This window comes from Macaca mulatta, chromosome 9, assembly GCF_049350105.2.
Source record: "Macaca mulatta isolate MMU2019108-1 chromosome 9, T2T-MMU8v2.0, whole genome shotgun sequence".
NCBI lineage: Eukaryota > Metazoa > Chordata > Mammalia > Primates > Cercopithecidae > Macaca > Macaca mulatta.
Window position 1 is genome coordinate 13,590,139 of NC_133414.1, and position 27,060 is coordinate 13,617,198.

Genomic DNA, 27,060 nt, shown 5'->3' on the forward strand with positions numbered 1-27,060 from the left:
CACCATGATTCACCTCAAAACACGTTTGTTTTATGTCCACTTAAGAAACTGAGCACTGGCCGGGCGCGGTGGCTCAAGCCTGTAATCCCAGCACTTTGGGAGGCCGAGACGGGCGGATCACAAGGTCAGGAGATCGAGACCATCCTGGTTAACACGGTGAAACCCCGTCTCTACTAAAAAATACAAAAAACTAGCCGGGTGAGGTGGCAGGCGCCTGTAGTCCCAGCTACTCGGGAGGCTGAGCCAGGAGAATGGCGTAAACCCGGGAGGCGGAGCTTGCAGTGAGCTGAGATCTGGCCACTGCACTCCAGCCTGGGCAACAGAGCTAGACTCCGTCTCAAAAAAAAAAAAAAAAGAAAAGAAACTGAGCACTAAGTGATATTTAATAAAATACTAAAATTCTTATTTCAATAACTTCAAGCTTTAACAGCCAAACTTGTCATCTAAAGTGTTTCCAAAAGTTTTTCTAGTCCAAACTACAATTTTAAAAAGGTCCTTTCTCAAGATAGTAACAAGAAAAAATCGTGATCTTTTCGCTGGAATCCGATTAGCTGTTACAAATTAGTTTGCTGAATACAATTTATATTCAGACTACCCTTAAAAGGAAACCATGCTTTAAAACCACCTTCCTAGCTCCCAAAATAGTGTCCTGTCACTTGAACTGTATATTTTATTTGGTATTCTAAATATATTCTGAACTCCCAAAAGAAAGTAAAACTAATTTACTAGTAAAAGTACCAGTGGAGTGTACTGGGGGGAAGAGGGCACAAAAGGGGGTGTTTCCTTTTTAAAGATATTCCCTTGCAAAGTACCATATGGGTTATGTATGAAATCCCAATCAGAGTGCTCCGAAAATACTCCAGAGTGAGAGAATGCTGTTTCACCTTTCAATTCTTAGTCAAAATGTTGTAAGGACAGAACAGCACAGGAACACTCTCTCTCAGTTTCTGACTTTATTTTTTAAAGAACATCCTTAGTATAAAGGACGTTTAGTTAAGAATTGTTAGAAATTGTCCCAGCTCACAAATGAGGAGACTGAGGATGTTAAGGAACACCTAAGAACTATGGAAATGAGATAAAGCGTCAGCGAGCGTTTCACTTTGATCTGATGCATCACTTCGTGTCGTGTAAGTCCTCCAAGAAGAGCAAGGGAACTGAAGGTCCGATCACCCCAGAGTGGACCCAGCTGGCTCTGCTCTGCCAACCTGGGGACCAAATATCCTGTGGTCACTTCCTTAGTCCAACAGTCCTAGCAAGAAGAGAGTGCCTGGAGTCTTGAAGGGGTGAAGGCAAAGTGAAGAATAACCAGCCTATGTGATTAAAAGGAAGTCAACCAAACAGCCCATGCCCACCATCCCCAGATACACCCCAAGCCACTTCGCCTACACACACCTCTCCTACAAACCCCTGCTCTGGTGGTGTGGCAACGTCTACACCCACCACACCACTTCCCCGCCACAACTCCCCTTCCCACAGGTATCCACGGTCACCTTCGCAGACCATCGCTGCCCCAACCCCAACTTCTCGCCCCACACTCCCTCGCCACAGAAGCCTCCCCTGCCGGTCTCCCCACTCCGCAGCCTCCCACACACGCGCCCTCCCCACTTCCTCGCCCTCGCTTCCCTCCCGGCTCTCGAGGAGCTTCCCCCGACCTCCCCTCGCTCTCCTCCACGCCCCCGAACACCTTCGCCCCTCCACCGCGGGCTCCCCGCCTCCAGCCCCGAGGCCCGGCCCAGGCATGTGGGGCAGGCACCTCCTCCACCGCCCCCCATGCCCGGCCCGGCCCGGGGGCTCCCGCGTTGATGGGAGCCTCGGAGAGAGGGGGTCTGAGAAGAACGACGCCGGACCCGCGGTCCCTCCACTGCTCGCCGACCCCGGAGAGGAAGAGTGCGGAGTCGCCTCTGGGGTCCCCCAGGGAGTAGGACTCTAGGCCGGTGCCCCCCAGCCCCGTTTATTCCCGATCGTTGGAGCGGAGGGGAAGGAGGATCCCCGGGACTCACCTCGAGCCTGTTGTCAACATTAGCCCCGGGTTTCCCAGCACCAACTCCAGCGCTCGGGCTCTCCCCTCCCCTCCCCCCACCTATCTCGCAGCCGAGGGCCCGCCTTCCCTTAGCTCCCCCTCCTCCCTCCGCCCGCCGGCCCTCCCGCCCGCCACTCACCAGCGCGGCCGGGCTGAGAGTGGGGGCGGGGCGGAAGGAGGCGAGAGGGAAAAGGCCGTCCGCGCGACTGCCCGATTAAAAACAGTCCTGATCGCCCTCCCCGCGGCATGCCGATGCCCTCAGCTTGACTCTGGGGTGGCGGGTCCGAGGCAAAGGCTCATATAAGTGCCACCCACTTAATGGCTCTTCCAAATTCCCCAGTCGATGAGAAGAGCGAATTTTTCAGACAGGTAATGCGTAAGGTAGCCACTACCAGCACCTCAAGCCAGGGCCCCAGCGGAGAGGTGGAGTGTTCCGAGGACCCGAGGCAGGAAGTGGATTGGTCGCCAGGAAAGGGAAAGCGCCTGAATTGGAGCTGCGCAGGCGCAAGCACTTCGCGGGGGATGGGGGTGGGAAGCGCGAATGGGGCGGGGCGGAGCTCACGGGAGGCGAGGAAGGGTGGTGGAATAGTGGGAGGGTTACGGAGCGCCATTAAGGACAAGCCTGGGCACGTGATTCTCCTGGGAGTTTCTTGGTGCGAACGTAAGGAAGAGGTCTAAGAAGAGAAAGTTTGATTGGACTAATTCGAGGGGAGACGTTGAAGATTTAGAAAACTGGAAACTGGAGAAACTAAAGCATATGGCTGGTTTGGGAGGTGGGAGTCGCTTAGGAATGGGTCTAGTTTTAAGAATGCCCTAGAAGACATCAAAAGTCCCGGGGGGGGATTTCTGTAGCAGTTGTAGGTGTTCGACGTAAAAACCACCCAGGGCGAAGACGAATCAAGGCTTTTTCCATACACTTCTTAGAAAACACCCAGTTCTAACAAGCAAATTTTTATTACAGTGGAAAGACCTCCCTGAGTTATCAAATCACCCATTTATAAAAAAATGGCTAGCGTCGACATTTCTTCTGAATGCGAACCCAGGCCGACTTTTAAAAATGGGATATTAGTTTATCCACACTGCTTATTTCCCACTGAATTTCTGAAATGGTGCATCTGGCCTCGAAACAGTGCTGGGTTCTGCGAACATGATCCGAGTAGGTGGCTCTGGCTGGTCCGGAGCTAGAGGAACAAGGGTGCGAAACTGGTCTTGACGTTTGCTTGGCCTGCGGGGGCCCCACCTGGTGTCTAGGCACACATAATGAGCTACTACCAACCACAAAACTTGAGGCAAGTCCAGGTTCCCTATGACTCAACCTTTGCCCGTTTGTCTCTATTTACTGTTTGCTTCCCCATTTACTCTTAGCACGCAAATTATCCTCTCATACTGAGTGTTGCTGCTTCCTGTATTTTAAAAAAATACACACTACGCATAGGTCAATCATTTAAAGGGTAGTAAAAGAGAAAGGTGAATACAGCTATTCTGCAGCCTTGATAAACAATGATGAGAACTGCCCCCAAATACCATGTTGGTGATAGCCACTCACACTTCTCTTCAAGGTCTCTTTTTCTCATTTTGTCGGATTACCTTAAGAAGCTTTACCTCTGGCCAGACATGGTGCCTCATGCCCGTATTCTCAGCACTTTGGGAGGCCGAGGCTGGTGGATCACCTGAGGTCAGGAGTTCCAGACCAGCCTGGCCCCAACATGGTGAAACCCCGTCTCTACTAAAAATAGAAAATTAGCCTGACGTGGTGGCGAGCGCCTGTAATCCCAGCTACTCGGGAAGCTGAGGCAGGAGAATCCATTAGAACCCGGGAAGCAGAAGTTGCAGTGAGCCCAGATAGCGCCACTGCACTCCGGCCTGGGCAACAGAGCAAGCGAGACTCTGTCTCAAAAAAAAAAAAAAAAAGAAAAAAGCTTTACCTCTTTGTTAATAAATATAATAAATCCTTCTCAATAAATATACTAAATCCTTCTCATCGTAAATCAAGTCAACCTTTGCCTTTAATCAGGTGTTAAAAGGAAATCACCTAAAATCACCTAAAAGAGGAGGGCCTTTTTGTTGAGCATTTGCTATTTTACATTTGTGATTTTAATTGCAGTCACCATTTTATAAAAGTTGAGTCAGATTAATTTACTGTCACAAAATTAGTAAGTTTCATACTTACTAATTTTAATTAAATACTATCTAGTATTCTACTCAAATCTAACTCCAAAAACCCAAGTTCTTTCTGCTGTGGCTCTACGCAAACTTTTACGTAAACTGAAAATGCTGCCAATCATTTTACATCCAAAGACAGATGTCAAGCCAGCCACCAAAAGCCTGATGTGAGAATATCATTGTAATGTCTTAACTAGAAAAAAACACCCCACTGTGAAGAGGCCATCATTTTTTATTCTGATAATTCAAACTTTATGATTTTCTGAAAATACATTCTCAAGATGAATTTTTGAGAAAAGTCTCAAAAATGTTCATTGTTCTTTTTGTCTGCTGCAATTGACAGAACTGTTCTATATGGGGAAAAAAGAGAATGAAGCTATTTAGTTTTTATTTAGACCTACACGATGCTACTCGCTACTTAAAACCTAGCTGGTGGCAGCTTCACAGACAAAAGCAAAGGCCAGACAAAGAGATTACAATTACAGAGAAGGACAAATCCTGACTTTAAGGAAAAGAAAAAGGCATCATATGAGGCCAACCAGCTCTAACTACATCCTCTGCCCCCTGACCTCAGAGAACTGGGAGTGTGCTGTTCCATGAGGAAATCCAGCTTTGATCTTTTAGAAGCCAATGTTTAACCTAGTTTAAGCTGCTTTTTTAAAAATACCTACCTCTTGGTTTATCTCTGCTAGAAATTTTTTCAGCGTTTCCTCTTTCTGCTTAACAGTTTCCAAAAGTAAATGTGTTGGGGTGTGTCCCTTCAATATGAAATATAAGCACTGGCCAGGCGCGGTGGCTCACGCCTGTAATCCCGACACTTTGGGAGGCCAAGGAGGGCGGATCACTTGAGGTTGGGAGTTCGAGACCAGTCTGGCCAACATGGTGAAATCCTGTCCCTACTAAAAATACAAAATTAGCCAGGCGTGGTGGCGTGCACCTGTAATCCCAGCCACCCGGGAGGCTGAGGCAGGAGAATCACTTGCACCCAGAAGGCAGAGGTTGCGGGGAGCCGAGATCATGCCATTGTACTCAGCCTGGGCAACAAGAGCGAAACTGGGTCTCAACAACAACAAAAAAAGAAATATAAGTATTGAGGGTGCATTTAAACAAATATAAACATATGAAACATAATGGTGCTTACTACCAAATCATGTTGGGATTTCTTGTGGAACTGTAAGATGAAAATCAGTTTACTAACACTGGCTTCTCTGAATTCCACCAAAATAGAACACAAGCAATGTGAGGTTAACCTGTTTTATTTGTCAAGCTTTGAATATGGCTAGTCAAAAAAGTAAATTAATATTGGCTTGGCCGTGTGCCGTGGCTGACACCTGTAATCCCAGCACTTTGGGAGGCCAAGGCGGACGGATCACCTGAGGTCAGGAGCTCGAGACTAGCCTGGCCAACGTGGTGAAACCCTGCCTCTACTAAAATACAAAAATTGGCTGGGCATGGTGGCGGGCGCCTGTTATCTCTGCTACTTGGGAGGCTGAGTTAGGAGAATTGCTTGAACCCAGGAGGCTAAGGTTGTAGTCAGCCAAGATCGTGCCACTGCACTCCAGCCTGGGCAACAAAGCAAGACTCCCTCTCAAAAAAAAAAAAAAAAAAAAGTAAATCAAATGATAAGACTTATAAAGTGCTTAGTACAGCACTTGGCAAGTAGTGAAAGTCAAATGAATGAGATTACAATCTAATGCAGGAGGTAGATCGTAAATAAACAGATAAAAATTGTGATGGTTAGAATAAATGCTCAAAGGGAAAAAGGGTAATGTAATGCAGAGTAACAGGAGAGAGGGAAGAGGGTGGCTGTTTTATACTCAGAAAAAGGCTCTTCAATGGTGTAAAATTTGAGCTAAAACCTAGAGAATTTGAAGTTCCTAGTAGTTATACAACTAGAAATATCAAATGGGCACTTGGAACACAAGGGAGAGCCCCAGCCTAGAGATGAAATTTTGAAAGTCATCCATACAGACAGTATTTACAGCCATAAGAATGGATGGGTTCAGGCCAGGCGCAGTGGCTCACGCCTGTAACCCCAGCACTTTGGGAGGCCGAGGAAGGCAGATCACTTGAGGTCAGGAGTTTGAGACCAGCTTGGCCAACGTGGCAAAACCCCATCTCTATTAAAAATACAAAAATTAGCCAGGCATAGTGGCACGCGCCTGTAGTCCCCGCTACTCCAGAGGCTGAGGCAGGAGAATGGCGTGAACCTGGGAGGCAGAGGTTGCAGTGAGCCGAGATGGTACCACTGCATTCCATCCTGAGCAACAAGAGTGAGACTCCATCTCAAAAAAAAAAAAAAAAAAAAGAATCGATGGGATCACCCAAGAAAATGGAGCAAAAGAAAAAGATCCAGGACTCAGCCCTGAGAAACTTTCACATACAGAGTGGAGACTGAATGAAGAAAGGGAAAACCAGGAGTGTGGCGTCATGAAAACCAAGAAAAGAGGTGCTTCAAGAAGGGAAAAGTGGGAAGCTGTCTTCTGTGTTACTAGGACAGCGAAGAATATGAGGACAGAAAAGTGCTTGTTGCGTTAACAATGTGGGAACCACTGCTTACCTTGCAGATGCAGGTCACTGATGTGGTGGGGACAGAGTGGAATGGTTGAACACTAAGTTGGAGATGGAAACAGTGGAGTCATATATGAGAAATTGTGTTGAGAAGAGCAGCAGAAAAATGTAGCCATAGGAGAATGTGAAATCAGGGAGGAATCTGTTTGGTTTTGCACCTTTTACTTTTGTATATTTTTTGTATTTTTACATGACAGATAAAGAGGTTTTTTGTTTGTTTGTTTTGTTTTGTTTTTTTGAGATGGAGTCTCGCGCTGTTGCCCAGGCTGAAGTGCAGTGGTGCAATCTTGGCTCACTACAAGCTCCGCCTCCCAGGTTCATGCCATTCTCCTGCCTCAGACTCCTGAGTAGCTGGGACTACAGGCGCCCGCCAACACGCTCGGCTAATTTTTTTGTTGTTGTATTTTTTTTTTTTTTTTTGAGACGGAGTCTCGCTGTGTCGCCCAGGCTGGAGTGCAGTGGCCGGATCTCAGCTCACTGCAAGCTCTGCCTCCCGGGTTTTTACGCCATTCTCCTGCCTCAGCCTCCCGAGTAGCCGGGACTACAGGTGCCCGCCACCTCGCCTGGCTAGTTTTTTGTATTTTTTTTTAGTAGAGACGGGGTTTCACCGTGTTAGCCAGGATGGTCTTGAACTCCTGACCTCGTGATCCGCCCGTCTCGGCCTCCCAAAGTGCTGGGATTACAGGCTTGAGCCACCGCGCCCGGCCTGTTGTTTTATTTTTAGTAGAGACGGGGTTTCACGGTGTTAGCCAGGATGGTCTCATTCTCCTGACCTCGTGATGCGCCCGTCTCAGCCTCCCAATGTGCTGGGATTACAGGAGTGAGCCACCACGCCCAGCCGATGTGTGGGTTTTTTTGTTTGATTGTTGATTTGTTTGAGACAGAATCTCGCTCTGTCACCCAGGCTGGAGTGCAGTGGCATGATCTTCCCTCAGTGCAACCTCCACCTCCCAGGTTCAAGCGATTCTCCTGCCTCAGCCTCCCGAGTAGCTGGGAGTACAGGGATGTGCCTCCGTGCCCAGTTAACCTTTTTTTTTTTTTTTTTTTTTAAGATAGAGTCTCACTCTTTCATCTGGGGTGGAGTCCAGTGGCACGATCTCAGCTCACTGCAACCTCTGCCTCCCGGGTTCAAGCAATTCTCCTGCCTCAGCCTCCCCACTAGCTGGGAGTACAGGTGCACGCCGCCACGCCTGGCTAATTTTTTGTATTTTAGTAGAGATGGGGTTTCACTGTGTTGCCCAGGCTGGCTCGAAATCCTGAGCTCAGGCAGTCCACCCATCTCAGCCTCCCAAAGTGCTAGGATTACAGGCGCCCACCACCATGCCCGGCTAATTTTGTATTTTTAGTAGACACTGGGTTTCTCCATGTTGGCCAGTCTGGTCTCGATCTCCTGACCTCAAGTGATCCTCCCACCTCGGCCTCCCAAAGTGCTGGGATTACACAAGTAAGCCACCACACCCAGCCCTGGATTTTCTTCTTAATCGTTACTCTTTTTCAGTGAAATTTGAGGCACAGTCATCAGTTAAAAGTGAGATGAGGGAGACAGTTGGGCAGGTTTGAAAAGAGAGAATGTGAGAGAGACTGAAGAGTGTTGAAAGCCAGTGAGCTGCCCCTTAGGGATTTCCAGGTTATGCTGAGCAGCTCCTTGAGCTCTGAGGTCATGAGTTGAAAGCAAAACCAGGGCCGGGCACAGTGGCTCAGGCCTATAATCCCAGCACTTTGGGAAGCCAAGGCAGGTGGGTGGATCACCTGAGGTCAGGAGTTCGAGAGCAGCCTGGCCAACATGGGGAAACCCCATCTCTACTGAAAATACAAACATTAGCCAGGCATGGTGGTGAGCACCTGTAATGTCAGCTAACCGAGAGGCTGAGACAGGAGAATCACTTGAACCCGGGAGGCGGAGGTTGCACTGAGTGAGATCATGCCACTGCATTCCAGCCTGGGCGACAAGATGGAAACTCCGTATTAAAAAAAAAAAAAAAAAAAAAGGGAAGTAAAATTATCCAGCCTACACATGCCAGTTTCTTTTTTTTTTTTTTTCTTTTTGAGACAGAGTCTCAATCTTATCACCCAGGGTGGCGTAGGATCTAGGCTCACTGCAATCTCTGCTTCCTGGGTTCAAGCAATTCTCCTGCCTCAGCCTCCTGAGTAACTGGGATTACTGGGGTCCAACACCACACCCGGCTAATTTTTTTGTATTTTTAGTGGAGACAGGGTTTCACCATGTTGGCCAGGCTGGTCTGGAACTCCTGATCTCAGGTGATCCACCCACCTCGGCCTCCCAAAGTGCTGAGATTACAGGCATGAGCCACTGCGTCCCGCTGGCACATGCCAGTTTCTCCAGAAGATATGGAAAGTTAAGTTTAATCACAGTTGGGCTTTTTTTTTTTTTTTTTTTTGATGACAGTAATGACAGACAAAGAGCAGAGTAAGGGAATCGAGGGTGTTTGCAAGAGAATGATTGGAATGGAGGATCATGGAATCTAAGCTGGGCGAGGAGGGAGGTGAAGAGAAAGGAGAAATGCATTAGTGTGGATGGGGAAGATGGACAGACTGGAGTAAATAAAAGCTGCAAAGAGGCCGGGTGCAGTGGCTCATACCTGTAATCTCAGCATGTTGGGAGCCCAAGGCAGGCGGATCACTTGAGATCAGGAGTTCGAGACCAGCCTGGCCAACATGGTGAAACCCTGTCTCTACTGAAAATACAAAAGTTAGTCAGGTGTGGTAGCTCAAGCCTGTAATTCCAGCACTTCAGGAGGCTGACACGGGCAGATCATTTGAGGCCAGGAGTTCAAGACCAACCCAGCCAACATGGTGAAACCCCATCTCTACTAAAAATACAAAAAAGTAGCCAGACGTGGTGGCACAGGCCTGTAGTTCCAGCTACTGGGGAGACTGAGGCAGGAGACTCGCTTGAACCTGGGAAGCAGAGGTTGCACTGAGCCAAGATCATGCCACTGCACTCCAACCTGGGCGACAGCAAGACTCTGTCTCAAAAAAAAAAAAAAAAAAAAGAAAGAAAAAAAGAAAAAATTCTGCAAAGAAGACAGATCTCAGCTACTCAGGAGGCTGAGGCAGGAGAATCGCTTGAACCTGGGAGATGGAGGTTGCGGTGAGCCAAGACTGTGCCACTGCACTCCAGCCTGGGCAACAGAGCGAGCCTCCATCTCAAAAAAAACAAAACAAAACAAAACAAAACAAAAAGAGACAGGAAGGAGCCAAAACCTTAAGTGAATGAAAGGGGACAGAATTGGACACCAGCAGATGATCCTGAAGAGCTGTGGGAGTGTAGGAAGAAAGAATGAGTCCAAAGGACCCGAGATTTTTGAAAAAGGACAGAAATGACCAGGTCAGGAAGCAAGGAACAGGTAGCTGTGCACTCAGACTGCACGAGTTCAAACTCTGATTCCAGCGTTTACTCACTATTTGAACTTGGGCTTGTTTTTCAACCAGTTTAAATAACAGCTTTTTATTCTTAAAAATCATGATAATAATAGTACTCTTTCATGGGGTATTGTGAAGAGTAAAGGAGGTAATTGAAATAAAAGCACTTAGCACCATGCTCTAGAACGTTCTCTCTAAGTGTTGGCTATTACTAAATCATATTGGAAACCACAAACGTGATCCAAATAACTTTGCAATTCGAATAAATAGTACTTCAACAGTCCTTTCTTTGCCTTAACATGTTAGAGAAACCAGTGCACCTGAAACCTTTTACTTCAGTCATTAGGAATCTGTGCCAAGACATTGAAGATTAAATGAAGATTAAAAAGAAGGGGTTACAGCTGGGTGCAGTGGCTCAATGCCTGAAATTCCAGCACTTTGGGAGGTTGAGGTAGGTGGATCACCTGAGGTCAGGAGTTCAAGACTAGCTTGACCAACATGGTGAAACCTTGTTTCTACTAAAAATACAAAATTAGCTGGGCATGTTGGCACACTTCTGTAATCCCAGCTCCTTAGGGGGCTGAGGCAGGAGAATCGCCTGAACCCGAGAGGTGGAGGTTGCACTAAGCCGAGATGGCGCCATTTTACTCCAGCCTGGGCAACAAGAGCCAAACTCCGTCTCAAAAACAAACAAACAAACAAACAATAAAAGAAGTGATTACAAATGAAGATGAAAAAGAAACGGGAGAAAAAAGGAAGAGTTTTCTTACCTAGTGCAACTGATAATGACAGAGGTTTGTAAATTCTTTCTGCCAAGCCACTTTGGAAGCCACTGGCTTACAGGGTACAATTCAGAATGCTTAGCAGGAGCTCTTAATCGTGGGCTCTTGTCTATGCATCTGGTCTCATTTCTTGCTACTTCCCCACATGTCTAAGTTCCGGCCATAACAACCTGCATACATAGGACTTCCTCTTCCCTTGGTGCATGTTATGTCTTTGCCTAGAATGTCCTTTCTCCCATAAATATTTCCAGACTAGTTAAGTCAAGTGTTATTTCCTCAGGAAAGTCGTTTTTTATCACCACTGCCTTACAAATACTGAGGTGCCAGCCCCCAACTGGATTCCTGCAGCAGCCTCTGATCACCCATCTTACAACATTCATTATCTTATATTGGAATACTTTTTTTTTTTTTTTGAGACGGAGTCTCGCTGTGTCTCCCAGGCTGGAGTGCAGTGGCGTGATCTCGGCTCACTGCAAGCTCCGCCTCCCGGGTTCACGCCATTCTCCCGCCTCAGCCTCCCGAGTAGCTGGGACTACAGGCGCCCGCCACCACGCCCGGCTAGTTTTCTGTATTTTTAGTAGAGACGGGGTTTCACCATGTTAGCCAGGATAGTTTTTTTTTTTTTTTGAGATGGAGTCTGGCTCTGTCGCCCAGGCTGGAGTGCAGTGGCCGGATCTCAGCTCACTGCAAGCTCTGCCTCCCGGGTTTACGCCATTCTCCTGCCTCAGCCTCCCAAGTAGCTGGGACTACAGGCGCCCGCCACCTCGCCCAGCTAGTTTTTTTGTATTTTTTAGTAGAGACGGGGTTTCACCGTGTTCGCCAGGATGGTCTCGATCTCCTGACCTCGTGATCCGCCCGTCTCGGCCTCCCAAAGTGCTGGGATTACAGGCTTGAGCCACCGCGCCCGGCCTGGAATACTTTTTAAAATATCTGTTTTCGGCCAGGCACAGTGGCTCATGCGTCTGATCCCAGAACTTTGGGAGGCCAAGGCCGGCGGATCACGAGGTCGGGAGTTCGAGACCAGCCTGACCAATATGGTGAAACCCAGCTGCTACTAAAAATACAAAGATTAGCCGAGTGTGGTGGTGGGCGCCTGTAATCCCGGCTACTCAGGAGACTGAGGCAGGAGAATCACTTGAACCCAGGAGATGGAGTTTGCATTGAGCCGAGATCATGTCACTGTACTCTAGCCTGGGTGACAGAGCAAGACTCCGTCTCAAAAAAAAAAAAAGAAAAAATCTGTTTTTCTTGTGAGACTGTAAGCTACTTGGGGCTATGATTTGTATCTCACTAATCCTGTGTCTTATGTGATAGAAAGCACTTTGTAACATTTTGATAGAAGGATTAATATAAATGAATGTTTTCTTTGGAGAGGATGAGAAACTTGTGTACTGAAACAGGAATGTGTAGGAATTTTTTTTTTTTTTTAAGAGAGGGTCTCACTTTTTCACCCAGGCTGGAGTGCAGTGCCACCATCCCGGCTCACTGCAGCCTCAACCTCCCAAAGTTCAAGCAATCCTCCTGCCTTAGACCCCCGCCCCCACAAGTAGCTGGGACTACAGGCTTATACCACCATGCCAGGCTAATTTTTTTTTGTATTTTTTGTAGAGATAGAGTTTTACCATGTTGCCCAGGCTGGTCTCGGACTCCTGAGCTCAAGCAGTCTGCCTGCCTTGGCCTCCCAAAGTACTGAGATTACAGGCATGAGCCACCGCGCCTGGCCAAGAAGGATATTTTAGAGGAAACCATTACATTATAGTCTGGAGTTTCATTCTTATTTACCAAGTGATATACTAACTCTTAACAGACTAAATACACCCCTTTTGGTGATTTGCATGAAAGCTATTCAAGTTTTTAACAGTGAGAGGTTGGATGGACACCTCTATCTTAGTATGTGTCAGGCATTAATCCATCTAATGCTTCTATTTGATAGGTGCTATTTTCCCTATTTTTATAGATGGGGGAAACTTGCGCTTAGCATAGTTAAATAATGTGCCCAGGATTACACAGCTACTAAATAGAATCTCAACTCAGGGCTGTCTGATGACAAAGTTCACACTCTTATATAAGATTTCCTTCCATTCTAAGATGTTTCCCCCACCTTACACAACTGACTACCACATGCAGTGGTAATACAGATATCCCCATTACCATAATCAGAATATGGAATAAGAAAAGACATGCTTTTGTAATCTAGTTCAAATAAGACAGACCAATATATATAATAAAGCAAGAATGTTTGCCTCGGTCACACCAGTGTGTTGCTAAATCTATAACCATGGTAATACAAAGGAAAGAAGACTGAACTGGAAGTGAAAGACGTTTGTCTAGGCTTAGAGCCCATCCAGGGCACATGCAACCCAGTGAAACTAGGGCAAGTCATTTGTAACTGCTCCGTGACTCAGAGCCCTCATTTTACAAATGAATGGATTAGACTTCACCGTCCCTAACCTTATTACTTTAATTTAATTTTGGGATGGAGTCTCACTCTGTCCCCCAGGCTGGAGTGCGGCAGTGCGATCTTGGCTCACTGCCGAGGCTGGAGTGCAGTGGAACGATCTCGGCTCATTACAACTTCCGCCTTCTGGGTTCAGGCAATTCCCCTGCCTCAGCCTCCCGAGTAGCTGGGATTACAGGTGCCTGCCACCACGCCCCATTAATTTTTGTATTTTTAGTAGAGACGGGGTTTCACCATGTTGGCCAGGCTGGTCTCCAACTCCTGACCTCAGGTTATCTGCCCCGTTGGTCTCCCGAAATGCTGGGATTACGGGCATGAGCCACCACGCCCAGCTGCTTGCAAACATTTCCAAGAGTCCAAGTGAAAAGTGGTTGCCTGGGTAGGGCGCGGCTCATGCCACTACTTCCCCACATGTCTAAGTTCCAGCCACAATAAATAACCTGCATACACAGGACTTCCTTTTTCCTTAGTGCACATTCACTTTGTTAGTGCACATTCACTTCGTTTGTCAGTTGCTAAGAGTAGTAATGTAAAGAAATAGGTGTCATTTCTAGCTTATTCTGGAAGCTTCTAGTTTCTTCTGGAAGGTATCATACTATAGCCATAATAATATATGCGTAATATATCCCTAAAGTTTCTCCATGGAAGCTTGAACCCGGGAGACAGAGGTTGCAGTGAGCCAAGATCGTGCCATTACACTCCTGAGTGACCTCTTGGTTCGTTGCAACTTCCACCTCCCAGGCTCAAGCGATTCTCCTGTCTCAGCCTCCCGAGTAGCTGGGATTACAGGCACATGCCACCATGCCCGGCTAATTTTTGTATTTTTAGTAGAGACGGGTTTCACCATGTTGACCAGGCTGGTCTCGAGCACTACCTTGTGATCTAACCGCCTCGGCCTCCCAAAGTGCTGGGATTACAGGCCTCCCAAAGTGCTGGGATTACAGGCATGAGCCACCACGCCCAACCGGCAGTTCTATATTTGTAAGTGACTTAATTATGTAATCCTCACAGTAAGTTATGTGGTAGATACTTTTTTTTTTTTTTGAGCCTGAATCTCACTCTGTCACCCAGGCTGGAGTGCAGTGGCTCAACTCAGCTCACTGCAACTTCTGCCTCCCATGTTCAAGTGATTCTCCTGCCTCAGCCTCCAGAGTAGCTCTGATTACAAGTGTGCACCACCACACCCAGCTAATTTTTGTATTTTCAGTAGAGACAGGGTTTCACCATGTTGGCCAGGCTGGGCTCGAACTCCTGACCTCAAGTGATCCATCTGCCTCGGCCTCCCAAAGCGTTGGGATTATAGGTGTAAACCAACTCGCCCTGCCGTAGATATGATTATTAAGCCCATTTTACTGATGTGAAAAATTGAGGGTTAAAGAAATCAGGTAACCTGCCTAAGCTCACACCTAGTAAGTGCCAGAGCTAGGATTAGGAATCAGGTTCTTTACATTAAAAGTGACTTAGCCAGGTGGGGCATGGTGGCTCACACCTGTAGTCCCAGCACTTTGGGAGGCTGAGGTGGGAGGATCACCTGAGGTCAGGAGTTCAAGGCCAGTCTGACCAACATGGAGAAACCCCATCTCTACTAAAAAAACAAAATTAGCCGGACCTGGTGGTACATGCCTGTAATCCCAGCTACTTGGGAGGCTGAGGTAGGAGAATCACCTGAACTCAGGAGGCGGAGGTTGCAGTGAGCCGAGATCACACCATTGCACTTCAGCCTGGGCGACAGAGAAAGACTCCGTCTCAAAAAAAAAAAAAAAAAAAGAGTGACTTAGCCACAACCTTATGATAGCTTTCTCTAAGATAGGCTTCTTTATCTCTGTTTTACAGCTGGAAACCAAGATGCGATCCAAGGTCACATAGCTAAGAACTGACAAAACACATTCAAACCTCATATTTGTCTCCCAAGCCCTGTATCCTAAAAATTATCTTGCTACTTCTCATTCTCCTTTGCTGGAACTCCTCATCCCAACCTTTAAATTTCTGAGTTCCTCAGCATTATAAGTCTAGGCTGTTTCTTTCATACTCAGGACCTCAAAAATATATTTATTTTATTTTTTTGAGATGAAGTCTCACTCTATCGCCCAGGCTGGAGTACAGTGGCGCAATCTCAGCTCACTGCAGCCTCCACCTCCTGGGTTCAAGAGATTCTCCTGCCTCAGCCTCCCAAGTAGCTGAGATTACAGGCACTCGCCATCATGCCCTGCTAATTTTCGTATTTTCATTAGAGACAGGGTTTCTCCATGTTGGCCAGACTGGTCTTGAACTCCTGATCTCAGGTGATCCACCCGCCTTGGCCTCCCAGATTCTTGGATTATAGGCGTGAGCCACCGTACCCAGCCAAATTTTTTTCTTTTTGAGATGGAGTCTCACTCTGTCACTCAGGCTGCAGTGCAGTGCAGTGCAGTGCAGTGCAGTGGCATGATCTTGGCTCACTGCAACCTCCACCTCCCGAGTTCAAGCAATTCTCCTGCCTCAGCCTCCTGAGTAGCTGGAGTTACAGGCACATGCCACCACACTGCTAATTTTTGTATTTTTAGAAGGGATGCGGTTTCACTATGTTAGTCAGGCTGGTCTCAAACTCCTGATCTCGTGATCTGCCCACCTTGGCCTCCCAAAGTGCTGGGATTAGGCATGAGCCACCATGCCCAGTCTCTCTATCTCTCTCCTTGCTCTCTCTCTCTCTCCCCTTACTCTCTCTCTCCTCTGTCCTTTCTCTTCTCTCTCTCCTGTCTCTCTCTCTGTCCTCTCTCTATATATATACACACACACATATATATACACACACACACATATATATATTTATATATATGTCTCTTTCTCCCTGTCCCCTTCCCCCACTTTCTCTCTTCTCTGAGGAAAGCAAGCTTCCATGTTGGGAGCTGTTCTTCAGAGAAGCCCACATAGCAAAGAACTGAGGGTGGCTTCTGGCCAATAACCAATAAGGAACTCAGGCCTGCCAACAACCATGTGACTGAACTTGGAGGCCAGTTCTCTCCCAGCTGAGCCTTCAGATGGAATCACAATCTCACTGGAAGTGCAACTGCCTCCTCCTGGCGTACTGTCTGGCATACTGACCTGAAATTGTGTGATAATATATGGCTGTTGTTTCTTTTTTTTTTTTTTTTTTTTTTGAGATGGAGTCTCGCTCTGTCGCCCAGGCTGAAGTGCAGTAACCGGATCTCAGCTCACTGCAAGCTCTGTCTCCCGGGTTTACGCCATTCTCCTGCCTCAGCTTCGTGAGTAGCTGGGACTACAGGCGCCCGCCACCTCGCCCGGCTAGTTTTTTTGTGTTTTTTAGTAGAGATGGGGTTTCACCATGTTAGCCAGGATGGTCTCGATCTCCTGACCTCGTGATCCGCCCATCTCGGCCTCCCAAAGTGCTGGGATTACAGGCTTGAGCCACCGCGCCCGGCCTTGGCTGTTGTTTCAAGGCACTAAGTTGTGGGGTGATTTATCATACACCAATAGATGACTAGTACAATGATAATCATTATTTTAATATTACCTGTCAGCCGGTCATAGTGGTTCATGCCTATAATTCCAACATTTTGAGAGGCTGAGGCAGGAGGATTGCTTCAGCCCAGGTGTTCAACACCAGCCTGGACAACATAGTAAGACCCCCTTTCTACAAAAAATGCAAAAATTAGCTAGGCGTGGTGGTGCACGCTTGTGGACCCAGCTTCTTGGGAGGCTGAAGTGAGAAGCTTGCTTGAGCCCCAGAGGTCAAGGCTGTCATGAGCCATGATCGCGTCACTGCACTCTGGCCTGGGCAACAGAGCAAGATCCCATCTCAAAAAAAAAGAAAATTACTGTCATATACATGTATGTCATATACACATTCATATATGTATGTCATATATGTATGAAAAATATGTCATATACATATTCATATATTTTTGTAAGTATGATACATTTCATAGTGAGGGTGTTTGAACGAGGAAAAAAGAGATGTTCATGGGTATTAGCCAGAAGAAAGAAAAGAAGTCATCATTTTAAAAGTGCTATATATGTATTTTAATTTTATTTTATGAAATAGACACAGGATCTTACTATGTTGCCCGGGCTGGTCTTGAACTCTTGGCCTCAAGCAGTCTTCCTGGCTTGACTTCCCAAAGTGTTGGAATTATGAACAGGAGCCATCACTCTTGGCTGAAAATAAGTAGTTTGTTGTTGTTGTTGTTGTTGTTGTTGTTTTGAGATGGAGTTTCACTCTTGTAGCCCAGGCTGGAGTTCAGTGGTGCCATCTCAGCTCACTGCAATCTTCACCTCTCTGGTCCAAGCGATTCTCCCTGCCTCAGCCTCCTGAGGAACTGGAACTACAGGCACATGCCACCACACCCGGCTAATTTTTGTATTTTTAGTAGAAACAGGGTTTCACCATGTTGGCCAGGCTGGTCTTGAACTCCTGACCTCAGGTGATACACCCGCCTTGGCCTCTCAAAGTGCTGGGATTATAGGCATGAACCACCATGCCTGGCCGTTAACTTAAAAAAGTGTAAATTCTAGCATGCTCAGTGCTTTAAAAAGTAAACCAAAGAGTCAAAGCAAACACCTTTCTTCAAAAATAAAATAGTCCTGTGTCTAGCCTAGTGAACTGACCATTTGAACACTCTATTAATAAGAAAAAAAAAAAGCCAATACCTAGAATATTCCAGCCCAGGCTGGAGTGCAGTGGCGTGATCATGGCTCACTGCAACCTGGGCTCAAGTGATCCTCCGACCTCAGCGTATGGAGTAGCTGGGACTGCAGGTGCACACAACCATGCCCAGCTAATTTTTTTCTTTCTTTCTTTTCTTTCTTTCCTTTTTTTTTTTTTTTTTTTTTTGAGCCAGCCACCACGCCTGGCTAATTTTTGTATTATTATTATTATTTATTTATTTATTTTTGAGACGGAGTCTCACTCTGTTGCCCAGGCTGGAGTGCAGAGGCGCTATCTCGGCTCACTGCAAGCTCTGCCTCCTGGGTTCACGCCATTCTCCTGCCTCAGCCTCCCGAGTAGCTGGGACTACAGGTGCCTGTCACCACACCCGGCTAATTTTTTTGTATTTTTAGTAGAGACGGGGTTTCACCATGTTAGCCAGGATGGTCTCGATCTCCTGACCTCGTGATCTGCCCGCCTCGGCCTCCCAAAGTGCTGCGATTACAGGCGTGAGCGACTGCACCCGGCCTTAATTTTCGTATTTTTTGTAGACACAAGGTTTCTCCATGTTGCCTAGGCTGGTCTGGAACTCCTGAGTTCAAGCGATCCACCTGCCTTGGCCTCCAAAAGTGTTGAGATTACAGGCGTGAACCATCATGCTTAGCCTTGTATTCCTATTCTTACACCCAGTCATTGCTAATTGTCTTGCACCCTGGCATACAGATTTTGCTTACCAGGCCTCATCCATGTTCAAGATCATTAAATCCCAGGAATCATGCCAAGGGCCACTATCGTGAATAAGACCTTGTTATAATAATAGTTAATATGCCTTAAGTACTTACAATATGCCAGCGACTGTTGTAAAGTGTTTTACATACAGTTACACCAAACCTATCAGGTAGGTACTATTACAACCCCATTTTACTTATTTATTTGTTTATTTTTATTTGCTTATTTTTGAGACAGAGTTTCGCTTTTGTTGCCTAGGCTGGAGTGCAGTGGCATGATCTTAGCTCATTGCAACCTCCACCTCCTGGGTTCAAGCGATTCTCCTGCCTCAGCCTCCCAAGCAGCTGGGATTACAGGTGCCCGCCACCACACCCGGCTGATTTTTTGTATTTTTAGTAGAGACAGGGTTTCACCATGTTGGCCAGGCTAGTCTGGAACTCCTAAGCTCAGGTGATCTGCCCACCTCGGCCTCTCAAAGTGCTGGGATTATAGACATGAGCCACCGTGCCCGGCCACAATCCCATTTTACAAATAGGGAAATTGAAGCTTAGAGGGTTTAAATAACTTCCCAAGGCCACACAACTGTAAGTCCTAGCATCAGTACTTGAATACAGGCAGTTGGGTGCTGACACCCATACATTCATTGGACAAATATTTACAATGCACCTATTTTGTGCCAATCACTATTTTGGGCACTTGGTTCTTCAGTGATCATCTGGGCACAGTGATAGTTCATCCAGGCACTAGGCTGATAAGCTCATCAGTGAGCAAGACCTATAGAGATCTTTACCCTCATGGAGTTTAAACGTTAGGGGAGATAGACAAACAATGATACGCAGATTATGTAGTATATTAGGAAATAAGTGTGATAATAAACATAAGAAGTACAGCACAGGCTGAGTACAGTGGCTCATGCCTATAATCCTAGGACTTTGGGAAGCTGAGGAGGTGGATTGACTGAGCTCAGGAGTTCAAGACCAGCCTGGGCAACATGGCAAAACCAAAAAACACCAAAAAAAAAAAAAAAAAGTTGGGCATGGTGGCACACATCTCCTGCAGTCCCAGCTAGTTGGGAGGCTGAGGTGGGAGGATTGCTTGAGCCTGGTAGACTGAGGTTGCAGTGAGCCAAGATCGCATCACTGCACTCCAGCCTGGGTGACAGAGTGAGATCCTGTCTCAAAAAATAAACACAAAATTTTAAAAATTAAAAAAAGTACAGCAGAATTAGGGGACCAGGAGTATAAGGGGTGAGGTAGCTAGTTGCAATTTTAAGAATACCAGCTAGACCTGGCTGAGAAGATAACATTTGTTTCTTTTTTCCAATTTTGGTTATAATTTTAAAAATTATTTTAAAATGCTGAAAAGCACAGAAAATAACAAAACAAATACCCATGTTCTCTCTACCCACAATGTGACAAATGCTAACATTCGGTTCGAAATATTCTAAAGAAACTAAAGCAGGAGTGTCCAATCTTTTGGCTTTCCTGGGTCACAATGGAAGAATTGTCTTGGACCACAGATAAAATACACTAACACTATTGATAGCTGATGAAGTAAAGAAAAAAAATCACAAAAAACTCCATATATATGTATATACATATATATATGTATATACACATATACATATATATATTCCCTATTACTTACCATAACCGAAGTCAAGGTCTTATATTAGTGCTATTACAAATAGTTTCTTTTAATCTTCTACTCCACAAAATTAAGTATTTCGGGATTGAATGTGATGAAGCATAGATGTCAAAACCATTTCTTCCTTCTAGGAAATGATTCTGGATCACCTGGGTATGAGGATCACACACATACATATATATGGAGTTTTTTTGTGATTTTTTTTTTCTGAGATACATTTGAGATGGAGTCTCCCTCTGTCGCCCAGGCTGGAGTGCAGTGGCTCCATCTGGGCTCACTGCAACCTCTGCCTCCTGGGTTCATGCGATTCTCCTGCCTCAGCCTCCTGAGGAGCTGGGACTACAGGTATGCACCACCATGCCCGGCTAATTTTTGTATTTTTAGTAGAGATGAGGTTTTGCCATGTTGGCCGGGGCGCTCCTGGACTCCTGGACTCAGGTGATCCTCCCACCTTGGCCTCCCGAAGTGTTGGGATTACAGGTGTGAGCCATTGCACTAACTCTTTTCTGCCTCTCTTTTTATTTTTATCCCTAGTCCTGCAGTCCTTCTCTTGTCTGACCACTTGACTTCCCAACAGTCACCAATGCATTCGTCGGACGGGGATGTATTGATGGCTTATTATGTGCTCAGACCGCAATACCAGAATCATTTCCTAGAAGGAAGAAATGGTTTTAACGTCTATGCTTCATCACGTTCAATTCCGAAATACTTAATTTTGTGGAGCAGAAGATTAAAAGAAACTATTTATAATAGCACTAATAGAAGACCTTGACTTCAGTTGTGGTAAGTAATAGGGAAAGACCATTTTGACGGATTTTGAAATCTTTACATTCTTTTCTGAAGCCCAGACCCAAAAACCCATCTCTGTTGAATGGAGCGAGCAAATTAAATGGAGCGTAAAATGAAACTGTGATGCCGTGTATGTCAGCGGAAACTGGTGGGTTTTATGAGATTAAGATTTGCAAGTCTAAACACTTGAAAAGTAGGGCCACCTTCATTGTTTTGTGATATAGCTCCTAATCCTCCTCAAGCAGTGTTTATGCAAAAGCAATGCCATCAGCAGTCGGGAGTTCTTAATTTTCATCCTGTTTTGCTTTATCCTAAAGTACCAGTGGAGTCCTGTAAGAAAGAGGTTTCTCAGCCAGGCGCAGTGGCTCACGCCTGTAATCCCAGCATTTCGGGAGGCCGAGGCAGGCAGATGGCTTGAGCCCAGGAGTTGAAGACCAGCCGTGAGCAACATGGTGAAACCCCGTCTCTACAAAAAGTACAAAAATGAGCCTGGTGTGGTGGCATGCACCTGTATTACCAGCTACTCGGTGTAAGGTTAGCTGAAAGAAAGGACGAGAGAGAGACCCAAGGTCAGGCGCATAATTTTATTAACCTGCCAGGCTTCTCCACCACAGTCAGCGGAGGCAGCCCTGAGCTTACAAAATGAGGGTTTATGTGGGGGAGAGAGACCCTGGGGTTGTTTGTTGGTTAACTTTACCAATATCATCTCGCGAATGGCTTACAATACGTTATCTTGTGAAAACAGGAATTTACAAGAGAGTGTAATTTAGGTTTATCCATGTTTCTCATGACCTCCCCCATGCTGCCTGTAGGACTATAATAGCAAGTCTGGTGACCTTGCTGTGGCGCCCAGATAAGGGTTCAGGAATGCAGCTGCAGAGTATTCAGGGTAAGGGCCAGCTGCACTGAGGCGGGGTGTTCCTCGGGCAGCTTGTCCCTAACACTCAGAAGGCTAAGGTGGGAGGATCACTTCAGCCCGGGAGGTCGAGGCCGCAGTGATCACGCCTCTGCACTCTAGCCTGAGCGAAAGAGCAAGACCCTATCTCAAAAAAAAAAAAAAAAAAAAAAAAGAATGAAGCAGCTAATTTTTTTTTTTTTTTTTTTTTTTTTTTTTTTTTTTTTGAGACGGAGTCTCGCGCTGTCACCCAGGCTGGAGTGCAGTGGCCGGATCTCAGCTCACTGCAAGCTCCGCCTCCCGGGTTCACGCCATTCTCCTGCCTCCACCTCCCGAGTAGCTGGGACTACAGGCGTCCGCCACCTCGGCCGGCTAGTTTTTTTTTTGTATTTTTTAGTAGAGACGGGGTTTCACCGTGTTAACCAGGATGGTCTCGATCTCCTGATCTCATGATCCGCCCATCTCGGCCTCCCAAAGTGCTGGGATTACAGGCTTGAGCCACCGCGCCCGGCCTTGAAGCAGCTAATTATTTATTGAATTGGAGCAATTCCTAAGATATATATGTCTGTGTGTTTGTGTGTATGGATATATATATACACACACACACACATATATATATATTTGTTTGTTTGTTTGTTTTGAGACAAGGTCTTGCTCTGTCTCCCAGGCTGGAGTTTAGTAGTGTGATCATGGCTTATTGCAGCCCGGACCTCCTGGGCTCAACCGATCCTCCCACCTCAGCCTCGAACAGCCGAGACTACAGGTGTGTGCTACCACACCCCACTAATTTGTTTTTATTTATTTATTTATTTTTTCCTGAAGCAGAGTCTCGCTCTGTCTCCCAGGCTGGAGTGCAGTGGCGCAATCTCGGCTCACTGCAAGCTCCGCCTCCTGGGTTCACGCCATTCTCCTGCCTCAGCCTCCCGAGTAGCTGGGACTACAGGTGCCCGCCACGACGCCCAGCTATTTTTTTGTATTTTTAGTGAGACGGGGTATTTGTTTTTATTTTCTATAGAGATGAGGTCTCCCTATGTTGCCCATGCTGATCTCGAACTCCTGGCCTCAAGTGATCCTCCCAGTTCAGCCTCCCAAAGTTTTGGGATTATAGGTGTGACCCATTGTATCTGGCATGCTTCGTTCTGTTTTACAACTCTATAGTATTCCATTGTAGAGGACTTTTATTTAATCCCCTAGTTTTGGATATTTAGGTGTTCACAATCTTCTTTTTTTTTCTTTTTTCTTTTTTTTTTGAGATGGAGTCTTGCACTGTCGCCCAGGCTGGAGTGCAGTGGCACGATCTCAGCTCACTGCAAGCTTCGCCTTCCAGGTTCACGCCATTCTCCTGCCTCAGCTGGGACTACAGGCACCCGCCACCATGCCCGGCTAATTTTTTTGTATTTTTTTAGTAGAGATGGGGTTTCACCGTGTTAGCCAGGATGGTCTCGATCTCCTGATCTCGTGATCTGCCCGCCTCGGTCTCCCAAAGTGCTGAGATTACAGGTGTAAGCCACTGCGCCCGGCCTCACAATCTTTTATTTCAATTATAGACAATGCTACAATGAATATGTACAAAATTGTGTGTGAATGTGTACATGAAAGTCTGTTCTTTGTATGAATTCCTAAAGGTGGAATTGCTGGGTCAAACAGAATGCATTTTATTAACTTTGTAAAATATTGACAGTCTGCCCTCTATGGAGTTCGTACCACTTTACATTTTTGCCAACAATGTATGGGAGTACCTATTGCCCTATACCTTTACCAACATAGTGTGCTATCAAACTTTTAGAAACATTTTGAACTTTGCCAATCTACATCAAGGATTCTCACCTGAGGTCCACAGGTCTCAAGAAGGGGTTTTTCTCCCTGTAGTACCAATGTCCACCTTCCATACAAAATCTCAGTTTCAAGCATCCCACAATCTGACCACCAGTTCACTCACACTAGTAGTGTCTGCACTTCAACTCTCTGCCTCTTGTTACCCTCAATCCACTGGCCCAATCAATTTTTCAGTGTCAACCTCCCTTTTGCTTGTCCCCTTACCCAGCCTCGATTATCTGGCTCAATGCTGTGAATACTCCCTTGTCTAATGTCTTCATCAAACCTGCTAAGCAAAACCCCATACTTGGGTAAATTCAACTCCATTTTGCACTGTACCTGCGGGAGCTGAATATATCTGGAGAAAAACTCTCAATGATTCTAACTGGTCTTGAAGCCTCAGTGGGCGGTTGACAACCCCCAAATCATGACTGTTCCTAATAAGTCCACTTTCCCAGCCCATTGTCTCAAAATTTTTTCATCCCTTTCAAACCTTTTCCCATATCTCCTCACTCCCTCTTTCAGCTGCTGATCTTGCTTTTTCACCAAAAGCAGAAAAGAACTCCCATATCCTTCCATGATCAAATCTATCAATGCACATGAGTATGTATCTGATTCTTTGCCTTTCCTTCTCTCTTTTTTTTTTTTTTTTTTTTTGAGACCGAGTTTCACTCTTGTTGCCCAGGCTGGAGTAAAATGGCACGATCTTGGCTCACTGTAACTTCCACTTCCTGGGTTCAAGTGATTCTCCTGCCTCAACCTCCCGAATAGCTGGGATTACAGGCACCTGCCACAATGCCCAACTAATTTTTTTGCATTTTTAGTAGAGGCGGGGTTTCACCATGTTGGCCAGGCTAGTCTCGAACTCATGACCTCAGGTGATCCACCTGCCTCAGCTTTCCAAAATGCTGGGATTACAGGCGTAAGCCACCGTGCCCGGCCTCCTCTTATATCATATAAAATGTCCATGCCCCTGACTAAGATTATCTTTTCATTTGTGGATCAACTTGAGGGGCATTGATCCTTTAATTACCCCCTCCTTTCTACTCAAAACTCTAGATCATCCAGTTATCTCATATCTACTCTTCACTGCCATCTCCTTGGTGTGCTCTTGTCTTTGTGCATTTGCCTAACTCCTCATGCCTCAAGATTCTGTTCTAATGTCCCTTCCACTTGGAAGTTCCCCTAACACACTCAGATCTCAGAAATTTTCTTTTCCCACAGCCCCACCTGTCCAAAGAGTTAGGTTCCCACAGGTTCACAACCAAGGAATAAAAAAGACAAGTCTGGCCAGGCACAGTGGCTCAAGCCTGTAATCCTAGCACTTTGGGAGGCTGAGGCAGGCAGATCACTTGAGGTCAGAAGCTGAAGGCCAGCCTGGCCACCATGGTGAAACCCTGTATCTACTAAAAATGCAAAAACTTAGCCGGGGCCGGGCATGGTGGCTCACGCCTGTAATCCCAGCACTTTGGGAGGCTGAGGTGGGTGGATCACCTGAGGTCAGGAGTTTGAGACCAGCCTGACCAACATGGAGAAACCCTGTCTTTACTAAAAATACAAAAATAAGCTGGGCATGGTGGTGCATGTCTGTAATCACAGCTACTTGGGAGGCTAAGGCAGGAGAATCGCTTGAACCCGGGAGGTGGAGGTTGCGGTGAGTGGAGATCTCGCCATTGTACTCCAGCGTGGGCAACAAGAGCGAAATTCCGTCTCAAACAAACAAACAAACAAACAAACAAAACAACAACAACAAAAGTAGCTGGGCATGGTGGCAGGTGCCTATAATCCTAGCTACTCGGGAGGCTGAGGCAGAGGAATCGCTTGAACCCAGGAGATGGAGGTTGCAGTAAGCCGAGATGGCGCCACTGCATTCCAGCCTGGGAGACAGAGCGAGACTCCTTCTCAAAAAAAAAAAAAAAAAAAAAAAAAGACAAGCCCTTCCAAAACCAGGTCCAAACTAGCAAGATGGGGAGGCCACCAAACTGTGGACCTAAGGGGTCCCCAACTACCGTAGCTGTGCTAGATGGTGCTTCTGTGCTTGCAGGGGGCACCTACATGTGCCTACATTAAATAATCTATCATCCTGTGTGTTGAATTCTATCTACAGCTAGACTGGGAACTAAGGGCAGAAACTGTGCCTTATTAATCTTTTTAACCCAGCAGAGTGCTTTATGAGTATACTGGTTGAATGATAAGGAAGGAGGATGTCTTGGGCTTGTAATAATATTCCTAGGAGTTTGGGATATAGCTGCACAGCTTACTGGAACGAAGGATGACTGACCAGGTAAGGATGCAGACTCTCTCCCCTACCATACTGGCAAAGTTAAAAGTAAGCCACAGGAAAAAAACATCGTTTGGGAAACTCACTCAGACGCAGACCAACTGAGGTTCTCAAATATCTCTGGGCTGCTGTAATCGTTCATGTCCAATTTCTTTTGACTCCTATCCCTTTCTTCCCTGCTCCCTCTACCCTGTTTCCTTCTTTCTCTTAATGTTTTTTGTTTGTTTGTTTGTTTGTTTTTGGGACGGAGTCTTCCTCTGTCGCCCAGGCTGGAGGGCAATGGGCACTATCTCGGCTCACTGCAACCTCCGCCTCCAGGGTTCAAGCGATTCTTCTGTCTCAGCCTCCCAAGTAGCTGGGACTACAGGCACCCGCCACCACGCCTGGCTAATTTTTGTATTTTTAGTAGAGACGGGGTTTCACTATACTAGCCAGGATGGTCTCGAACTCCTGACCTCGTGATCCGCCCACCTCGGCCTTCCAGAGTGCTGGGATTACAGGCGTGAGCCATTGCTGCCTGTTTTTGTTTGTTTGTTTGTTTGTTTGTTTTTGAGACAGAGTTTCCCTCTTGTCGCCCAGGCTGGAGTGCAGTGGCGCCATCTCAGCTCACCGCAACCTCCGCCTCCCGGGTTCCAGCGATTCTCCTGCCTCAGCTTCCCGAGTAGCTGGGACCACAGCCACCCACCACCACGCCCGGCTAATTTTGTATTTTTAGTAGAGACGGGGTTTCTCCATGTTGGTCAGGCTGGTCTCCAACTCCCGACCTCAGGTGATCTACCCGCCTCGGCCTCCCCAAGTGCTGGGATTACAGGCGTGAGCCACCGCGCCCGACCTAATTTTTGTATTTTTAGTAGAGACGGGGTTTCGCCATGTTGGCCAGG

General features: G+C 46.6%; 1 protein-coding gene across 2 annotated transcripts in view; it reads right to left on the reverse strand.

Annotated features, from left to right (window-relative positions):
* Nucleotides 1-27,060, reverse strand: part of UPF2 (UPF2 regulator of nonsense mediated mRNA decay) — a 484,524-nt gene that overhangs the window by 127,179 nt on the left and 330,285 nt on the right. The window contains exon 2 of one of the 2 annotated variants that reach the window (XM_015146458.3): nucleotides 2,160-2,180. The gene's annotated coding sequence lies outside the window, so the exon portion shown is untranslated. Of the gene's footprint in view, nucleotides 1-2,000; nucleotides 2,056-2,159; nucleotides 2,181-27,060 lie in introns of those variants that run through there. The other variant, XM_015146457.3, reaches the window with a different exon arrangement.